The sequence below is a fragment of the Callithrix jacchus genome, chromosome 16 (assembly GCF_049354715.1).
Source record: "Callithrix jacchus isolate 240 chromosome 16, calJac240_pri, whole genome shotgun sequence".
Lineage (NCBI taxonomy): Eukaryota > Metazoa > Chordata > Mammalia > Primates > Cebidae > Callithrix > Callithrix jacchus.
Genome location: NC_133517.1, coordinates 74,496,434 through 74,515,139, shown reverse-complemented (window position 1 = coordinate 74,515,139; position 18,706 = coordinate 74,496,434). Strand labels below are relative to the sequence as shown.

Sequence of the window (18,706 nt, the reverse complement as noted above, 5' to 3'; positions counted from 1 at the left end):
GAGGTTGCATACAGTGAGCCAAGATCACACCACTGCATCCAGCCTGGGCAACAGAGCAAGACTCCATCTCAAAAATAATAATAATAATAATAATAATAATAATAATAATAATCGTGGCTTTTGCCATTGAAAGTAATGGCAAAACTGCAATTACTTTTGCACCAATCGAATAATAATAATGTCAACACTAACAATAGGCATTTATAGAGTGTCATCCCATTCAAAGACGTCCCTTATATACACTCCTTGATTTTAGCCTCATGAAAATCTCTGAGGTAAGATAAATGGCATGTGTAGCTCTATTTGAGAGGCCAAGGAACATAGCAGCCAGGAGCATGTAAACGACAATAATAGCTTGTTTCATTGAAAGAGCTGAGCTGGATAAGGTACTCAGAACAGGGCCTGCAGTATGAATGTTCGATGATAATGTTGTTATTGTGATCCATCTCCAGATAGAGAAACTGAGGCACGATGAGGCTATGATGTCCCCACACTCAGTATTGGAATCAGTTTCAAGTTGTGTACACTCTGGTGTTCCCAGACGCCACCCTCAGAAGGCCACAAACTCTATGCGGCTTTTGGGGACATGAGTTTGCACAGGAAGGCCTCTGCCAGGGCTGGGTCCTGGTGAAATTCTTCTCTCCTCTGTGAAGCTTCCCCACCTCTCCCCCAGCCTGAAATCTGTACTTCTCCTATCAAGTCTGCCTTCCCGCTAAGAGGGGTGGAGCTCACTGTCTGGGACCACTCTACCCTGTCCTCCCCACCCTGCCTCCTGCCCCAGGTGGCCTTCCCTCTGCCTCTCACCTTCCAGTCCTCTACCCAGTGCCTTTCTCCAACAGGTTTCTGCAATCAGGAGTACCCCAGGCCCTGAGGACAGGCCCATTATGTGTCACTGAGCCCAGGTCCCTCCTCAAGGGTGGGTCTTGGTAACAGAGGCCTTGTTTCATACCTTGTCACTCTCCATCCCTATGTGCCAGGCCCAGCACCAAGCCCAGAGCAGGTACTGTGACACTCTGTACAGCTGGCTTCTAAAAATTGAAAAGGATGGTCATTACCAGAACCCACCTTCGCACATGGGGGATGTGCTCCTAAAGACTGACCCCTCGAGGAGCGTGCCCTTTATTCCAGAGGTTCCTGGGACCCCTGAGAATACCTCCCCACCACCACCCGGCACCACGCTGTCCTCCCTGGTATGAGCCAAACTCTGCCCTCTGAAGGTGGCTGCAGTCACACCTGAGGAACCGGGAGTATGACTTCCCATCAGAAACACAGTTGAGGGGAGACAGGTCCTCAGCACAGGAGGCACTTAGACGGTAATGATCCCGGCTTTACTCTTGGCCTCATAGCATGACTCCGAAGACGGCTCCAAACACGGCCTTCCCAACATGTCCTGGGCAAGGGCCACATCACCGGAGTAAAGGTAGAAAGTCTACCGCAGGGAGCTCTTTTTTCAAACAATGGCTGTCCTTTGGCTGGCTCAGGTGAGCGAGTGTGTTTACATTTTGGCCTCAAAATATATGTTGAGGAATGAATGAGTGAGTGTAGCAGTGCGATCTCATCCCCTCACAGCTGAAGCATGGGTTTGAGAGACAACGTGCATGTGTGTGCCTGTGAGAGAGAGAAGGGCCGCTGAACCAGAGACGGTCTCTTTTTCGGAGACAGCCCGCGGACCGCGACACCTCTTTTCAGTTATCACTGAAGAAGGCGAAAAAGACGGCCGGAGTCAGCCGCCACGCTCCTTCCTTTGCTTCTTCCTCTCCCCCATGGCCTGCACATTTGTTTCAGCCCAGCGGCTCCCTTCACTGACCTGAATTTAATTATTTTATTCTTTATAAATGGAACACTTCCCCTATCCCCTATTCTCAGCCCCCCACCACCCCCCAAATTGACTGACCTCCCCTCATTAAGAGTTCTGAGGACTCAATTTTGTGTGGAAGATGTTTGGGTCCCGTTCACAGGCCTTGCTTGTTTGCAGGTCCCACTGTCCATCTCTGTTAAAATAATGAAGATTTGGCCAGGCAGGGGGTCTGGAAGGATGTTTTGCCTGAATTTCCAATATCTGCGTTTCGTCCAGCAAAATATTTTCCCGGGCATTGGTGGGAGAGGAAATGGACAGTCGCTGTGTCTTCAGAGAGCAATTTCTAGCCGGCTGGCAGCGGTTCTGAGGCCGCCAGCACACCCTGCCCCCCGCACTCCTCTGATCTCCATTCTTGTGGCCAGGGTGGGGTCAGAGCCAAGAGATTTTCAGCATGGGTATCATGGAAAGAGGAGGCAGTGTTGACATCCAAACTCTATGCAGTTCCTGAGTGATTGTGATGAGTGCTGAGGTGCCGCTAAAACCTGTTGACCGAGGCTGCTACCACCAGGGTCTCTTCCTGGCCACGTGCCTGTGAACTAAAACCACTGGGTTGGATGGAATTCTCAGCAAAGCCCTGAATCCATTTGGTGGTCACCAAGGAGCATGGGACGGCTGGGCAGGGACCTTTCTGGGTTTTTCAAGGTGGAAAGGTGGGAATCGATAATGGGATGGGCCTCTGGCCTCCCTGCCGGAGGCCCGAGAGAACCTGGTGCTGCCGTTTACCAGCTGTGTTCCTTGTGGCTCTGAGTCTCCGTTTCTTCATTGGAGACATGAAGTTGATGCTGCCTATCTGCTGGGTGAGCAGCTCTGGAGCCACATTCCCAGCTCGGCTGCTCACTTGCTGTGTGGCTTTCGGCAAGTTGCTTACTTCTCTGTGCCTGGTGTTCCTCATTGTATTAGTTTCCTGGGGTTACTGGAACAAATTAGTACAAACTGGGTGCGTTAAAGCAATAGAAATGTATTCTCTCATAGTTCTGGAGAATCAAGTGAACGCCAAGCCCTATTCCCTCTGAAGCTCTAGGGAAAATCCTTTCTGGCCTCTTCTGCTGCTGGGCTGCCGGCATTCCTTGTAGCTGCATTTATTTCTTCCATCTCTGCCTCTGTCTTCACGTCCCCTTCTGTTCTGTCTCTGAGTTTCTCCTCTGGGTGTCTCAGGTGGACGTTTGCCATTGGATTTAGGCCCATCGGGATAATGCAAGATGATCTTATCTTGAGATCTTAATTACATCTACAAAGATTCTTTTCAAATAAGCTCACATTCACGGGTTCTGAGAACTAGAACACAGACATATCATTTGGGAAGCCACGGTCAACCCGCTACACTCATCTATCAAATGAGGATGGCATCAGTGCCTAGCATGCTATGGAGTTTACATGAGCGAATGTGTCTCGTGCCCCGCACACGGCAAATGTTTGTTCTTTTCATAATCCATACTGAGCCACAATTCCATAATTACCACGATCATCACCACCATCATCATAGCCAACTTTCATTGAGAGACTTTCTAAACTTAACACATCTAAAATTAACTCTTGACTCTTTCCCAGTCTTCAACAGCTCAGTAAATAGTACCTCTGTTAACCCCAAAACACAAGCCAACATCCTACGAATTATCCACATTTCTTCTTTTTCTCTCACACTCCATTCCATCCAGAAATCTTGGCTGTACTGTCTGCAAAGTAGATCTCCACCCCAACCACAGCCTTCCAAGACCCCTGGGTGGCACCCCCCCAGCTGCCCTTCACGTTTTGATGGGTGTGAATGGCACCCCTGGACACATATGAGCTTCACTAATGCTGCTTCTCACCGCCTCTACCACTCAAGACATTCCCCATTCAAGACACCACTACCGGCCAGGCGCAGTGGGATACAATTGTAATCCCAGCACTTTGGAAGGCCAGGATGGGCAGATCACCTGAGATCAGGAGTTCAAGACCAGCCTAGCCAACATGGTGAAACCCCATCTCTACTAAAAATACAAAAAATTAGCCTGGCATGGTGGTGCATGCCTGTAATCCTACTCAGGAGGCTGAAGCAGAAGAATTGCTTGAGACCAGGAGGCGGAGGTTGCCGTGAACCGAGATCACACAACCACACTCCAGCCTGGGCGACAGAGTGAGACTCCTGTCTCAAAAAAAAAAAAAAAAGCCACCACTGCCTCTCACATGGATCATTGCAGTAGCTGTTGGCTGTTCTCAGCTTTATTTCTTGCTCCCAGCACCCCCTTATCTCCTGCATGTACCCATGACTGTCAACTCTCCTTGGAGCTATTCTTTCAAAACATCAGTCAGATTTGTTTCTCCTCTGTCCAAGCCTCAACTCATTCCCCCATCTCACTCAGCAAAAGCCAAGTCTTCCCAGAAGCCCCACATCCTCACCTGCCCCTCTGTCACTCTGCTGCAGCCCCCGGACCTGTGGCTCACTCTGTGACACCGGTCACCTGTTTCGGCATTTGCACTGGCTGTGTTCTCAGCCTAGAACACTCTTCTCCCAGCTATCATGGTGGTCTTCTCCCTCACTGCACTATTGCTCACATGTTTCCCAAAGAACTCCACTCTCACCCACCAAAACATGAAGAGCACCTGGGGGTTGCAATTACAGGGGTCCTGGAAGGCCGTGGTTGGGTTGGAGATCTATTTTGCAGACCGAATGGCCAAGATTTCTGGATGGAATGGAGTGTGAGAGAAAAAGAAGACGTGGATAATTTGTAGGATGTTGGCTTATTTGTTGGAGTTAATAGAGGTACTATTTACTGAGCTGTTGAAGACTGGGGAAGAGTCAAGAGTTGATTTTGGACGTGTTAAGTTTGGGAAGTCTCTCAATGAAAGCTGGCTATGATGATGGTGATGATGATAGTGATGATTATGAAATTGTGGTCCTGCTTAAAAGGCACCCCCTCCAGGAGGCCCTTCCCTGACAATCATAGCTCTAACAGCACCCCATCAATCTCCGTCCCTTTATTCTGGTTTTTCTTCAAAGCACTTAGTGCTGCTGATCTTGCTGGTCAAATTGTCTGCTTTCCCCATTACACCCAAGCTCCATGAGGCAAAGGGCTTTGTTTTGACTCCTCTAGGATTGTCAGCACCTGGCACGTGTGAGCCACATCATAAACATTTCCTGAATGAGGGAATTATTATGGGCTAGGATCTGGCTTTGTATGCATGACCTCATATCTCCCAGCAGCCATGTGAGGTTGGTACTGTAATATCCTTATTTGCCCCAGGCTTGGGGGCTCAGAAAGAGTAAATAAATGTTCCCTGGCTACCCAACTAAGTCAGTGTTAGCAGCAGAATCTGAACCAACTCATCTTACTCCAGAACCCACTCTCTGAATCACCATCTGTCATGAGGCAGAAATGAAAGACTGTAAGTGAAAGACATTTGGAAATGGAAACGTGCTGCCTGAAAGTACCAGAAGGACAGCGGACGCGCCTGCACCGTCTGGGCACATCCCTCCGAATTGATTTGGTTCTCCTTCCTGTCTAATTTTTTAAATTTTGAGAACTATTTTTGCTGCCTCCTGGATGATACAACTTGAGGTGGTAAGAAAGGTGTCTGCAAAGCATCATTGCACACTGTTGAGTGACTGTCAGGCTCTGATGGCTGGGAATGCCCTAGAAATGGGCACCCAGGCTGCATGAATGTACCCTTTATTCCAAAAGGTCATTTTACTTTTCTGCCTTTAATAAACATGGCATACTGACTAGAATCAAATATTTTGGCATAGAGGATATGCAGAGAGTGTTCATCTGAGTCAAGATTCGTTTATTCCCAGCTCTATCACTAAAATACCTTGTGGCTTTAAACAATAGTGACTCTTATTTCTGAATCCTAGCAGGCGGTAGGCACATTCCAAGTGCTTTACACTTATTAACTCATTTAATTCCACAAACCTCTCTTGGAAGTAAGTACTCTTATTAATACCATGTAATAGTCATCACTGAGGCACAGCGATGTTAAATCCCTTAGCCAAAGTTCCACAGCAAATCATTGGCAGGCCCGGGATGTGAACTCAGGCAGTCTGTTTCCTGGGGACACTTCGTAACCAAACTGGTTCTCTATTGTGACTCTCAGCTTCTTTATCTGTAAATTTCAGGGAATGTACTCTGTCATAGTTTCCAGCTTGAAAAAAATCCATGCTTTTGAGACTGAGAATCTGGTAGGATTTTAGAGTCATGGGTGTGAATGCAAAAAGAGAGTAAGAGAATGGGCTAAGACTGGGCAGAGCCGAGAACATTACAGACGGGCTGAGCTACGGGCTCCCTTTCTGACCGGTTCTTGCCTGCATCTTGTCACACTGTTGTTTGCTACTTTTCTTGCCTCGGTGGTTTGTAAGAAATAAGAGCCCCAGGTACACATCTCCCCTATCCACTCTGTTTGGGCAAAGGAAAATGAAGCCCTTATGGTCACCTGGTGTATTTAACTTTAAAACAGCCTCATATCTCTTTTCTTATTTAATTCACACAGAAATCCTATGTGCCAAGTCACGGATATTCCCATTTTATACACAAGGAATTGGAGACAGGGGTTGAGAAAACCAATATTCAGGTCACATTTACCTCGTCCTGACTCTTACAGGTACTTCCTGGGTCCTATCCCATGTTTTTTTCTACTTTACTAATTTTTTTTTTTTTTTTTGAGATGGGAGTTTCATTCTTGTTGCCCAGGCTGGAGTGCAATGGCACCATCTTGTCTCACCACAATGTCTGTCTCCTGGGTTCAAGCACTTCTCCTGCCTCAGCCTCCCAAGTAGCTGGAATTACAGGTGTGTACCACCACACCCAGCTAATTTTGTATTTTTAGAGACGGGCTTTCTTCAGGTTGGTCAGGCTGGTCTCAAACTCCCAAACTCAGGTGATCCTCCTGCCTCAGCCTCCCAAAGTGCTGGGATGACAGGCGTGAGCCACCGCGCCTGGCCGTACTTTTCTAATTCTAACAAACGCAGCCTTTGATCACTCTCAGCTACCTCCCACACTGGTGCCATCACTAGGTGGGTTATATTCATGATGATGATATTACCCATGATGGGGAGCCTTCTATGTGCCAGCAATTTTTGTGGGGGCTTTTCACATCATATTTCCTTCTAATCCCTGCAATTCTCCTTTGAGATGCCCAGTGTTATGATACCCATTGTACAGATGAGGTGAGATGCTTAAGGCCACACAGCCCCAAATCAACACATGCAGACATCACATAGGTAGGAAGTATGAATCCAGCATCTGAATGTGTTAGCACAGAGGGTTCCTCCCTGGCTAAAGCCTTCTGGAACTCCTGGTCATACAAGACAATGTCCAAATTCCCTGGTGTGGTGTGTGTGCGCCCCTGAAGCCACTGCCCTGCCCCTTGAGCTCACGAGCTGACTCCACATTCATCTTGGCCACACTCAGCCAGGCTGCTTCTCTCAGCCGCACCCTTGCTCTGGACCTCACCCCTCCACTCCCCTCCTTGGAATTCATACTCTCCAATCCCTCTCCGGCTGGCGATTTCCACCCATCCTTCATGGACCAGGCCAAACACCACCTTCCCCATGCAACTTCCCACCCACCATCTCCCTACACCCTTTTCCCTGCCCCATCACCCCTCCCAGGGCATCTGCACCACTCGCCAGCAGAGTCACAGGCCCCTAACACAGCCCATACTCCGTGGGATGCTGAACAGCGGGAACAGGGAACGTGTGCCCCACCTAAGGGCATCTGATGCCTCTTTTTTTAACATATTACTCCAGCACAACAAAACATCTTTGTGGCATGTATTTGAACCATGAGCCACCAGCCTGAGGCTCCTGGGAGCCCCTCAGTGAATGGCGTACTTCTCTACCTGGTCAGTGCTCTATATGGTCAGGCTGAGCCTCCCAGGCCCCTGAGGAGTGGGAGCAGCCACCACTGGACAAGCTGAGGGATGCTGTGTGGCCCTTAGTCTCCCCTCCTCTCACCGCATGCCTGGCGCCTCCTGGACTTCTGATGCAAGGCCTCATACCTCTTGAGGAGTGGGAAAGGGGGCTGCATTGGGATGTAGAACCCCAGGTCCTCACCCTACACACTTGGATTCAAATCCAAGGACTTCTATGAATGCGGCTTTTCTGGCCCTTGGTTCCATCATCTACAACACAATGGGATAAATTGGGAGCTCTCCAAGGTTCCACCCAGTGGGAGCATTCAGGCACTTCTTTATTTCCCTCCTTGTAGCTTGGAGAAACTGAGGTTGAAAGAGCAGGGGACTTTCTCAGAGCCAACCAGTTGGAGGTGGGACTGGAGCTCCTGCCCTGGCCAGATCTTCAGCCTTCCACCTTGCTCCAATGTCCTGACTCCTCTCCCCAACCTTCCAGTCCCTGGATGCCTCTTTCCCTCCTTCCGCCCTGCCAGTGTTTCTCACCTGCATGACTTGAAGGTCAGCCATGCCAAGAGTTGGTCTTGAATCAGAACCAGAATGGGAACTCCCTGGGCCCTGGTCACCTAGGTGTACTCACTGGCATGAAGCAGGCAAGGCTTCCTCTAGCTACCTCCCGTTTGAATCCTATGCATCTTTCAATCCAGCTCCCTCGGCACCTCCAACCAGGCAGCCCTTCCAGGGTGCCCCCACAAGAGACATCATCTGAATAAGCCCTCCCATCCATGACACAGTATAGTCCCCCTGTGGGCATTTTCATTTCCTTTTAAATACTTGTATGTACACTGTAGCTCCTCCACATGATTTCAAGCTCACTGAAAGCAGTAACCAAATTGCCTCCATTTTCCGATGCCTACCACTCATCTCTGCTTCAACACCTGATATAGTATTCTAAGTGTCGGACACATATTTGTGGAATAAATGGAGGTCTCTTCCTTCAGAATGAATGGTCAGGTATATAGGCATCCATCCATTCCAGGGCCAGACTGGGTTGAATCTTAGCTCTGGTCTCTGTGCACTGTGGGACCTTAAGTCAAGTGACTTAACACTTTGGTGCCTCTGTTTCCTCACTTGTAAAATAGGGATAATCATAGTGCCTAGCTAACCAGGTAGCTCTGTGGATTACATGGGTCATCATGTAAATGACATGCTTAAAAGAGTGGCCAGCAAAAGCTGTTAAATTTTGGCAATTTTTTTTATACTGTGAGTTCTGGGGTACGTGTGTAGAACTTGCAAGTTTGTTACATAGGTATACGTGCCATGGTGGTTTGCTGCATCCATCACCCCATCATCTGCATTAGGTATTTCTCCTAATGCTATCCCTCCCCTAGCCCCCCAACCCCCAACAGGCCCTGGCAAATCTACATGCAAGTTTGTATTTGATTTTTTGAAATTATATGATACCACCTTGCAGTTCGAGTTGGGCCTCAGCTAGCTGCCAAGCTCTTCCCATCCTTGCATGTTCTGCATCTGCCTCACATATGCACAGCCCAGGTCAGAGTGTGCCCCAAGCAACACTCTGTCTTGGAGCAAGGGGTCAGGGAAGGGAGAGTTGGATTCCCAAATCTCTGTCTTAACTGCCTGCCAGTCTGGGGCTCGTGGCCACATTAAGTGCTCTTACTCAATTCATGTGACTTGACAAATTTGGAATGTGTTAGGGAAAGGAAGTTTTTCCAGCTATGAGTCAGTACATTGATATACTCACACACACACACACACATTTTTTTCTTATAAAAAGTTCAGCGAGAATCATTTATGAGGGTAAAATGGAAACCTCTGGAAATTTTATTTAGACCCTAATGCCAAGTAATATTTTAGAAATTTAATAAAGGGTTTGAAACAAGATACAGTTGGGAGAAAACACAGCTAGCTGCCTTCTCCTTTTGTATTCTCAGCTACCGTGTTGTACACAGGAAGATCCAAATGACATGAGTTTAATCTCATTCTTCTTGAATACTCAGATTTTTGCTAAACATAATCAGGGAATAAGAGATGTGTAAAACCAGGGATGCCAAACCGGTATCTATTAAGCACCTAGATGTACTGGAGAGCCGTGAGTGGGGGTCATATCCCAAGTTCAAGAGGCAGTATAGGGGGAAATGAAACAATTTGATTCAGACAGGCTTGGGTTCGAACCCCAGCACCTCATTTCATAATATTATCTAGTCTCCATCATATTCCATTTTATGGATGACAAAACTGAGGCTCAGAGAAGATCAAATATTTTGTTTCTGGACACAAAGCTCTTAGGTGGTAGAAACTGCATTCTAAACTGAGTCTGTCAGTCTCTAGCCAAGAATACCCTGTCTCCCTATGCTAAAGAAAGTGGCTTCCAATTATTGTTTCTCAGAGTGGAGTTTCCATACCAGGGAGGGAGGCAGACACACCCATTGTCAAAGATGATGTCTGTAGATCCTAACCAGGCACAGCTTCTGGGAGACCAGTGTCTTCAGCCACTTTCCAAGCCGTGGCTCTGCATCCTGCCTGTTAGGGATTAGGAAGAACCTGGTTCCCCCAGATTGATCTTCTCCTTACCATTGTTTATTTTAAGGAAAGAAACCACCACCCACCCAGAGGGCTTCTGTTTTCTGGTTCACTCATCTCTTTTGTGAGAGCTCACTTTCATAGACTTCCAATCTTGAGGGAGCTGTGTCTTTTTCTCAGAAACAGGAGCCATAATAAAAGGTGCATTTATTCATCTCATATCTGTCAGCAGCCATGTTGGAGCCACAGTTACCCGAGGCAGGGCAGAAGGAGGCGCAGGCCAGGTACCAGGGAGATTTTTCCCCTAAACAAATCAGATCACCCTATGGTTGTCCCTTCTAAAGATCATGGGGTGCCTGGTGGTGCTTCTCAGATTGCTGGGGAATCTGAAAGGGGCCTGGGGGTGAACAGGACACATCCTTCCATCTTACAAATACTTTTGAGGGCCACCATATTCCGGGAACCGCAGACACAGAATCCAATTCTTTAGTGGCTTCCCATCACACACAGGTGAAGACAGAACTTCTTGAAAGGACTCCAATCCCTGGGGCCATCTGGCTCTGCTCTTTCTCTGGCCTTCTCGGCTTCAGCCACTCTGGCAGTGGCCAGTCTCTGGGGTCCACCGTGTCCCACCCGCCACAGCCCACACATGCCCTCTGCCACTCGTTCAGCTTTTCTTCCTCTCCCTGCCTGGTTTGTGCTGCTTGTCCTCCAGGTCTCGCTGCAATCTGCTGTATCCTGTGCCTATCCGTGCAATCCTGCCACACTGCATAGTGCTTCAGTGAGCACAATAATGTCATTGAAGCCTTTATCTCGAGCTCAACTCTAAGGCCAGGGTTCGCCTAATCTCCCCATGGCCTGGCCCCTAGTCAAAGTCCCATAAAGAGTTGTTGAAAGAATGAAGAGACATCAGTGAGCAAAATAGATGCTGCCCTTGGCAAGTGACACTGTCACAAATGGAAAAAAAAAAAAAGATTCTTGCCTTCCCAATGCTGGACACGTACATCTTCCTAGAGTGTCAGTTGTCAAATGATACTTGACAACTTTGAGGGAGAAATATTTTGAAACAAATACGGGTCAATTCTAGAGTTGAATTCCACATCCTCGTAAATGTCCAAGATGTCAAGCTGCGTCTACACACCCCAGGGCAGTTGGGAACACTGGCTCTTCTGTCCTCTTAGGAAAGCTTGGTTGAAGTTAGGTTGTGGCTATTGGGAGAGATGGCCCAGTTTTCCACAACTCCAGTTACGCAGCCACAGTGGAAGAGGCATTGTGGGGAAGAAAAATGAAAAGATGGTTCAGTCAGGCCTCAGTTCCAGCCTCCGTGTTCAACTTTCTACTCTTACGACTCTGGGCAACCTTTTTAACCTTGCAGATTCAGGTTTACTGTCTATATAATGGGAATGTAAATGCCTGCAGTTGCCGCTGCTATGGAAAAGCATAGAGCTTCCTAGCACAGAGTGTGTGCGGCGGACATGGTGGCCATCATGTGAACATTTGCAGATTCACAAATGACCACTGTGGTTTTCTTTTTCCATATGAACAGCATTTTCTGCCCTTCTGAATTAAAGGCTGTTGTTAGGGAGCAAAGTGAAATATTGCGGGGAACAAAGACAGGTCACTGAAGACTGCACTTCCGGCTTGCAGAGTGAGGGCTGAGCCAGGACTCCACGGAAGTCGCTTGTAGCTTTCCACCGTTTCTGAGCTTGACCTTGCTCTTATTTCTGGGCTGGGCTGGCTTCAGCCAGAGCTGGTTTCTCCCTCCGCATGCTCCCTGGCTGCACTCACACCTTTTCCTCAGTTTGGACACCTTAGGACATCACTGTGTTTTTACTAGACCTGGAGCTTCTTACTCATCTGCTAAATGTTTGCTGAAAGAGAAGTGGAATGGGATCAATTTCTTAAGAGGGAGTGACCCTCCAGGAGGGCACTTCTCTTCTACAGGCCATTAAAGTCGCTTCCCTGATTCTCCTGGCAATCTGACAGGCTTAAACTAGGCCAAAAGGGAATATGTGGGGACTCATGAGGAAAATGCCACTGGCTTATTTTTCCTTATTGTGATTTTCTCCATCTGACCAGTCATTTCTGGCAAAAGGAGTTCTGAGCCAGGAAGGTTGGAAATGTGTATGCATTTGGAGCTCAGAGGGCACTAAAAGCCCTATAATTCAGGTTAACTCCACTGCCCTCCATGTGCAAGAACAGTAGGCTCCACTCGGCATGCACTGTGGCCTTGGATTCCCCTCCACGAGTCAAGGAGGCAGCTCTGGTTAGAGCCCTGCCTGGCTGAGGAGACCAAAGTCCGGGAAGGTAAGTGATTGGCATAAGGACACAGAACACATGTGTGTGAGAAGCACGACCAGACTCAGCCCTGCTGTCTCCAAGAACAGTGCTCTTTCCACCATGCTCCATAGGATGTAGTGGGGTCTAGCGGGGTGATGGTGCAGCACTGGGTTCAAGGAGAAGTGGAGAAAACAGAACTGATTCAGTGAGAGTCCCTAGCTCTGAGAATAATTCACGGTGCAGCCCAGCCAAGTCGCTCTGCCCCGTGTACTCCAGTTGCTGCCTAGTCAGTTGAGGATAATAACAGGTATTGTTAATAACAAGAACAGTTAACACCTGCTCACGCTGTTCTAAGCACTTCATATGTATCACCTCACTCAATCCTGCAGGGGAAGGTGCTGGTAATTAGGGAAAGAGTGAGGGCAGATCATTTGAGAGAGGTGCTAGCATGACTAGCTATGTTGTTGTGGAGCATAATGGGTTCAAGAAAGAAGAAACCAGTGAGCCAGGAACACGGTGTGGGGAGGGGATGGGGAGAGGTGAGCAGGCAGCAGCCTCACAGGGCTGCACAGGCCTTGGGGTGGGGAGCATGATCTTTGCCCTGACACAGGCAAGGAGTCTGTTAGCTGCCCCTGTCTTGCACATCCTCTTTATACATAGTACCTTCTCCCACTCAGTCTATTATTTGTCTTTCTCCATTTTTATGCCATGAATTTCTTAAGGGTAGGGACCAGGTTTTACTTATGTCTATCTGGTACTTAGCAAAGAATCAGATATACATGGGTACCAATGAATGACTGTCAATTAGATATTTAACATACTCAATATTTAATAGTAACATGTTCAATGTTTAATAACTGTGTATATATAATACATTTAAGTTCTATATTGACATTTGTACCTGTATCAGTCTGTTTTCACAGTGTTGTAAAGAACTGCCTGAGACTGGGTAATTGATAAAGGAAAAAGGTTTAATTGACTCACAGTTCAGCATGGCTGGGGAGGCCTCAGGAAATTTACAGTTATGGTGGAAGGGGAAGCAAGGCACCTTCTTCACAAGGGAGCAGGAAGGAGAAGTGTGAGCAAAGGGGGAAGAGCTACTTATAAAACCATCAGATCTCATGAGAACTCACTATCATGAGAACAGCATGGGGAAAACCACTGCCATGATTCAATTACTACCACCTGGTCTCTCCCTTAACAAGTGGGGATTGTGGAGATTACAATTCAAGATGAGATTTGGGTGGGGACAGAAAGCCTAAGCATATCAGTACCCATAATGTAACTTCCATTATGCAAGCATTTCTGCTACTAAATGATAGATATATGCATTTCTCTAAATCCTTGCATTCTGAAAAATTCAAAAATTGCAGAGATTTGGGAGACAATAAGGTTGCAGCACACGACTCACAATTCATGCAACTCTAACCACAGTCCTAGTGATGATTATAGCATAGTTAAAATGGCATGCTCAATTTTGAATTAAAAATACATTAGTAACTTGGGGACCTAAGTAATCATAGATAGGGCTGTAGTTTACAAACAAAAAGGGGGAACTCAAAGGCAAATAGCTAGAGAAGGTTTGAGGCTGCTGGGTTACATAGGCAGGAGCGGACAGATCTTCATCGGAAGTTACAGGTACAAGAGCAGCTGCAGGCTTTGCTAAAATGTAGCAGAGAGGAGTGGTCTAACATGGCCTTTGCACAAATATCAGGGAGAAGTGAGCACCAAACTCTTCTAAGACAGCAAATGGCCATGCTGAGCCAAGAGGAAGAGCATGGAGTCATCTATGGCTTACTATACTCAGCCGTGTCTGGGATCTTTGCATCCAGCTGCTGTTACTTGGTGATGCCAAAATGTTAATGCGCTGGAAACATTTGCCTGAGAGCCAATACTACGTCCACATTTTATGGACATCATTCCACTGTATACCTTAACTTAGCTGAACTATCTTATGGAAGAAAGTGCAGCAAAACGAATGACGTCTAATGTAACATATGCTCATTGGTAAGAATGCCAGCTGTCTAATTTACATTGAGAAAAGTACTGGCCGTGCACCCTGCATGAGTTGTGGACTGTTTTCCTCTTGGTCTGAGAGTGTAGAACAAGAGCATATGGAGTTGGGAGACACTAAGTCTAGAATATCATAAATCTGTGCTGTGATGTCCCCCTCCTCATCAGGAGCAGCTGGACTACACTGATTGTACCTCTGCACTTGGAGTCGGAGGATAGTCACCCCAGCCTGTCTGATAACTGTGTGACCTCAGGAAAGTCAGCTAACCTCTCTGTTTTCCCAACTGCAAAATAGGGCTAGTGACATGCCCCTTAAAAGTAAGGAGCCGGTTAGCTGGTGGATAAAAAGCTCTTTCTAAGCTACGAGGGGCTTTGGAGAATGTTGTTCTTCTCACAGGTCAGCGCTGGAATGCTCAGGTTAGCTTGTCTCCTGGGGTGCCTCCTCCCACTGGATGGTTAGTTCTAAAGGGCAGTGGGCAAGAGCACTCAACTTCTTGGAATCAAAATAAATTAATCACTGAGATAAACTTCAGAAGCTCAAATTCCCCTGCAGGAAGGAGGTCCAGAATTTTTAACCGGGGAATTTTGCTGGCCCTTGACAAAACTGAAGAGGTGGGGAAGCCTGTGGCCAGTGTTCAGTGCCTCCCTCCCTGAGTGCTCTGCCTGATACCTGGGGCCATCACTCATCTCCAGGACTCTAGTCACCCACCACCTGTGGCTGGAACCCCTCCCTCAGCCACTCCCACAAAGCCAGGTCTATCTGCTCCTTTCCCCAAATGATAGGAAAGGAACACAGGCTTTGGAACCACATGAACGTGGCTTTGGACCACTCACCAGCTCCACATCCACGGTGGCAAAGTTGTCACTTTTGGAGCTGGTTTCCCCATGTGGAGAATGGGCTGCAACTTCCTTCCATCCTTGATTAAGAGGATGAGACGCCAGCACTTTGTAGGCTTTAACCAGCCCAGGAGTCACCTGGAGGTCTCTTTAAAATGCAGGCTGCTCCCATACCATAGGGCTTGGTGGGGCCAGGGACTCTGCCTATTCAGAAAGCTCCCAGCTGGTGCGACTGCACGCCGAATAGCAAGACCCCAGCTCAGGTGTGTGAGGCGCCCGGCGCGTGGTAAGTACTCAGTCAATAGAATCTGCCACCTTAAGGTTTTCTTTCCACCAGCGAAAAGGTTCTCCTTTGAAAACAGGAATGGATGAAAAGAGAAAGCTCTGCTCACCACAGAATTCTTAAAGAAACAAGAAAAAACAAGTTTGGCTTTCAAGGCAGCCTGGGTGTGGGGAGTGAGAACAGTGTGCCCTCCATGGCAGCTCCCCAGCTCGGTGGCTGCTCCATGCACATGTGCGCCGCAGGTGGCCTCTGCCCTGCCTGGTTAAACCTCTAGGGCTCAGGCCCCAACTTGCCATGCTGTGAACATATCCTCAGAGCTGGGCACAGGCCTTTTTCTTCCAGCTACAGCTCTTCCCGAGGAATTTTCAAAGCACACGGGGTTCGCTTGGCAGGAGTCTCCCAGGATATAAATACGCTTTGGGGGCTTTTGTTTTTAAGCACTGCGGTCTCTTTTCGACTTGAGGCCTGAGCACAGAGCTTTCCCCCTTCGCCCTCACCAAAATGCAACCATGAAGGGCCGCTGCCAGGAAGACTCCAGGAGACTCTGAGTGAGGTTAAAGAGAGGCCTCCCGCACCCCTACCCCCGCTGATTTTGCCTTTAATTTCGCTCTTCTGGAAAGCCTGCTTCTCCACAAGCTGCTGACTCATCCAGGGCTAGGGTCTTTTTTTTTTTTTCTTTCTCAGAATCGCCACAAAGCCCAGAGATTTTGAGGTTGGTTTAATGAGCGGCTCAGTCCTCACCATTTCCTTTTCATTCATCTTCCCCACCTCCATCCCAGTCCTCCATTGACTCCGTCCTGCTGGAATAGAGATGGACACCCAATTGCTCTGCCCTGCTTCTGATATTGAGTTTCTGTCCTCTGTAGGTTTGGATGCACCAACTGCTCTTGGAGTAAAAAGATTCCCAGGATGTGAGCCACACGGGACCGGTGAGTACTGTCGCGTTTGGCAGTGGTGGGGCCTAGGCTGGGTCTCAACAAGCGAAAGGAGAGGGGTGGGAGGGGCAGCGGCAGCTGAGATCTGGCAGCTCTGAAACTGTATTTCCATGCACATGTACCTAGAAACAGTACAGGGCTGAGAATCTAGGTGTGAGTGAGTCCCTTGGAATCCACTGGGTTCCTGCCAGTCCCTCCCCGGGAGCACTGGAGTCTGCAGGTAGCGGGGCTGCCCTCCCTCTGCTCTGATGATGGCAGCTTAAACTCCCCATCCAGAGGGCATGTGCTCAGGAGTGTTTCCGGCAAACCTCTAGCCAGGGCTAGGGAGATATTCTTAACACAGAGAGGGAGCTACCTGGCTCACACCAGTTGGGAAACCATGGCCCTGAGGAGGACAGACAGGAAAGCCACCTTTGCACATTTGAAGGACTGTCATGAGCAGGACAGAGGTGGAAAGCTGTTGACTCCACCTAAGGAAACATTCCTAACAGAAAGCTATGCAAGAGTGTAATAGGCAACTTGGGGAGCAGAGGGAGTTCCCTGTTGCTGGCAGACTTCAAGCAGAGATTGGAGAAACATCTGTGGGACATTTCAAAGGGGAGAGTGCAATGTTTTACAGACCCTGTTCCCTGGTGATCTAGAATGCTGTGAGGGACAGGCAGTGGGAGGAGGGAGAGGGTGGAGGGAAAGTCTGAAAGAGGGAAGCTTTTGAACTCATGCCTGCAAACGCTCAGCACTGCCTCTTTTAGGTGCAGGCAGCCGCCAGATGAGATGACCCTCAGGTCTCTCCTACGACTGTTGCCCATTGAATGGCTGTACCTGAGATAATGCCAGACAATGCACAAATCATAGGCATGAGCCCAAACACCTACTGTATGTGGTCAGGGAACAACTCCCAAAGCATGATGGGAGTTCTGCTCAGAGGCTCTGGGGAGCCTCTCCCCTGCCAGGACCACCAGAAGAGTTTCTGGCTAGTCATCCCATCAAGGGACTTGGCCCAAATCCAGACCACAAAGACAAGAGGAAAAGGCACTGGGAAACAGGTGCCAAGACTCACCCACCTCCCACTCCCCAGGGTCCCAGAGAAGGCAAAAGCAGGTGTGGTTCAGGCAGGTGGCTTGGCTTCGCCAGGAATCGGGGGCCTTTAGGCAGGGGCAGTACCACATACTCCAGTGGCCAAAACCTGGCCCACTGACCGTGAGAAAAATTGCACTCCAGACGCAAATGGGGAAGTTACACAGGAGGGACACCCATCGCGCTTGGGAGGGTCTGAATAATAAGCACACAGGTTCCTTTGTGCTTTGTAACTGGGTCTTCTTCCCCTGGGGTCTGGGTCAGCTGCAACAGTAAATATTTACCAAGGGCCCCTGAGGGGAGGGCTCTGTGGGAGGCCAGAGATGGTGTTTTTCTTTAAGAAACTGACAGCCTGGATGAGAATCGAGTTTGACAGTGGTTGCACACAGGCTGTATATTCAGCTGAGCCCTGTTTGCTGTTGGCGGGGGCAGGGAAAGGAGGGAGAGGGGAGGGCTGAACTGTGACTTGGCATGTTTTTGGCAAGTCTTTAAGCAGGAGTTGAACTTTGAGGACAGGTGTTGTGTGCTTGCAGTCACAGAACCTGGCACGTGGTAGGTGCTCCGTAAATTATTGTCAAATATAGTGATGAGGAGGCAGCCCAGGGAGGCAATGTCTGTGGTTCAGAATTCCAGTTTCCCATCCCAGCTCCTCCACTAGCTGTGGAACCTCATGTTTCAGTCTCCTTCCAAGATGGGGATAGTGGTAGTTCCTACCTCATAGAGTGGTTGGGAGGATTCAATGAGTTAATTCACATGAAGCTGCCAGTCCCTCATGCCGGGACATAGTAAGTGTTCAATAAACATTAGTCCTTATTCTAGATATGGGACATGAACCCGGGTTAAGGCTCAATGACAGGAGAGGAAAAAGCAGTGTAGATTGGAGGACAAAGCACTAGGCTCTGAGTCAGAAACCCTGGCATAGCTGCGGGGCAGGGACAAGGAAGCAGTCCCTCATATTGAGTGCATTCTCTAAGCTGGAGATGCTGTGGAAATCTGTCAGGGTAGCACTGATTTTCCTGCTGGCTCCCTCTGGTCCCTCCTGGTTGAAAGCAGAGA

At 48.5% G+C, this 18,706-nt stretch overlaps 1 protein-coding gene across 2 annotated transcripts in view; it reads left to right on the top strand.

Annotated features, from left to right (window-relative positions):
* Positions 1 to 18,706, top strand: part of ZHX2 (zinc fingers and homeoboxes 2) — a 188,301-nt gene that overhangs the window by 62,868 nt on the left and 106,727 nt on the right. The window contains exons 1-2 of one of the 2 annotated variants that reach the window (XM_035277167.3): positions 16,077 to 16,353; positions 16,508 to 16,570. The gene's annotated coding sequence lies outside the window, so the exon portion shown is untranslated. Of the gene's footprint in view, positions 1 to 16,076; positions 16,354 to 16,507; positions 16,571 to 18,706 lie in introns of those variants that run through there. The other variant, XM_008983306.5, reaches the window with a different exon arrangement.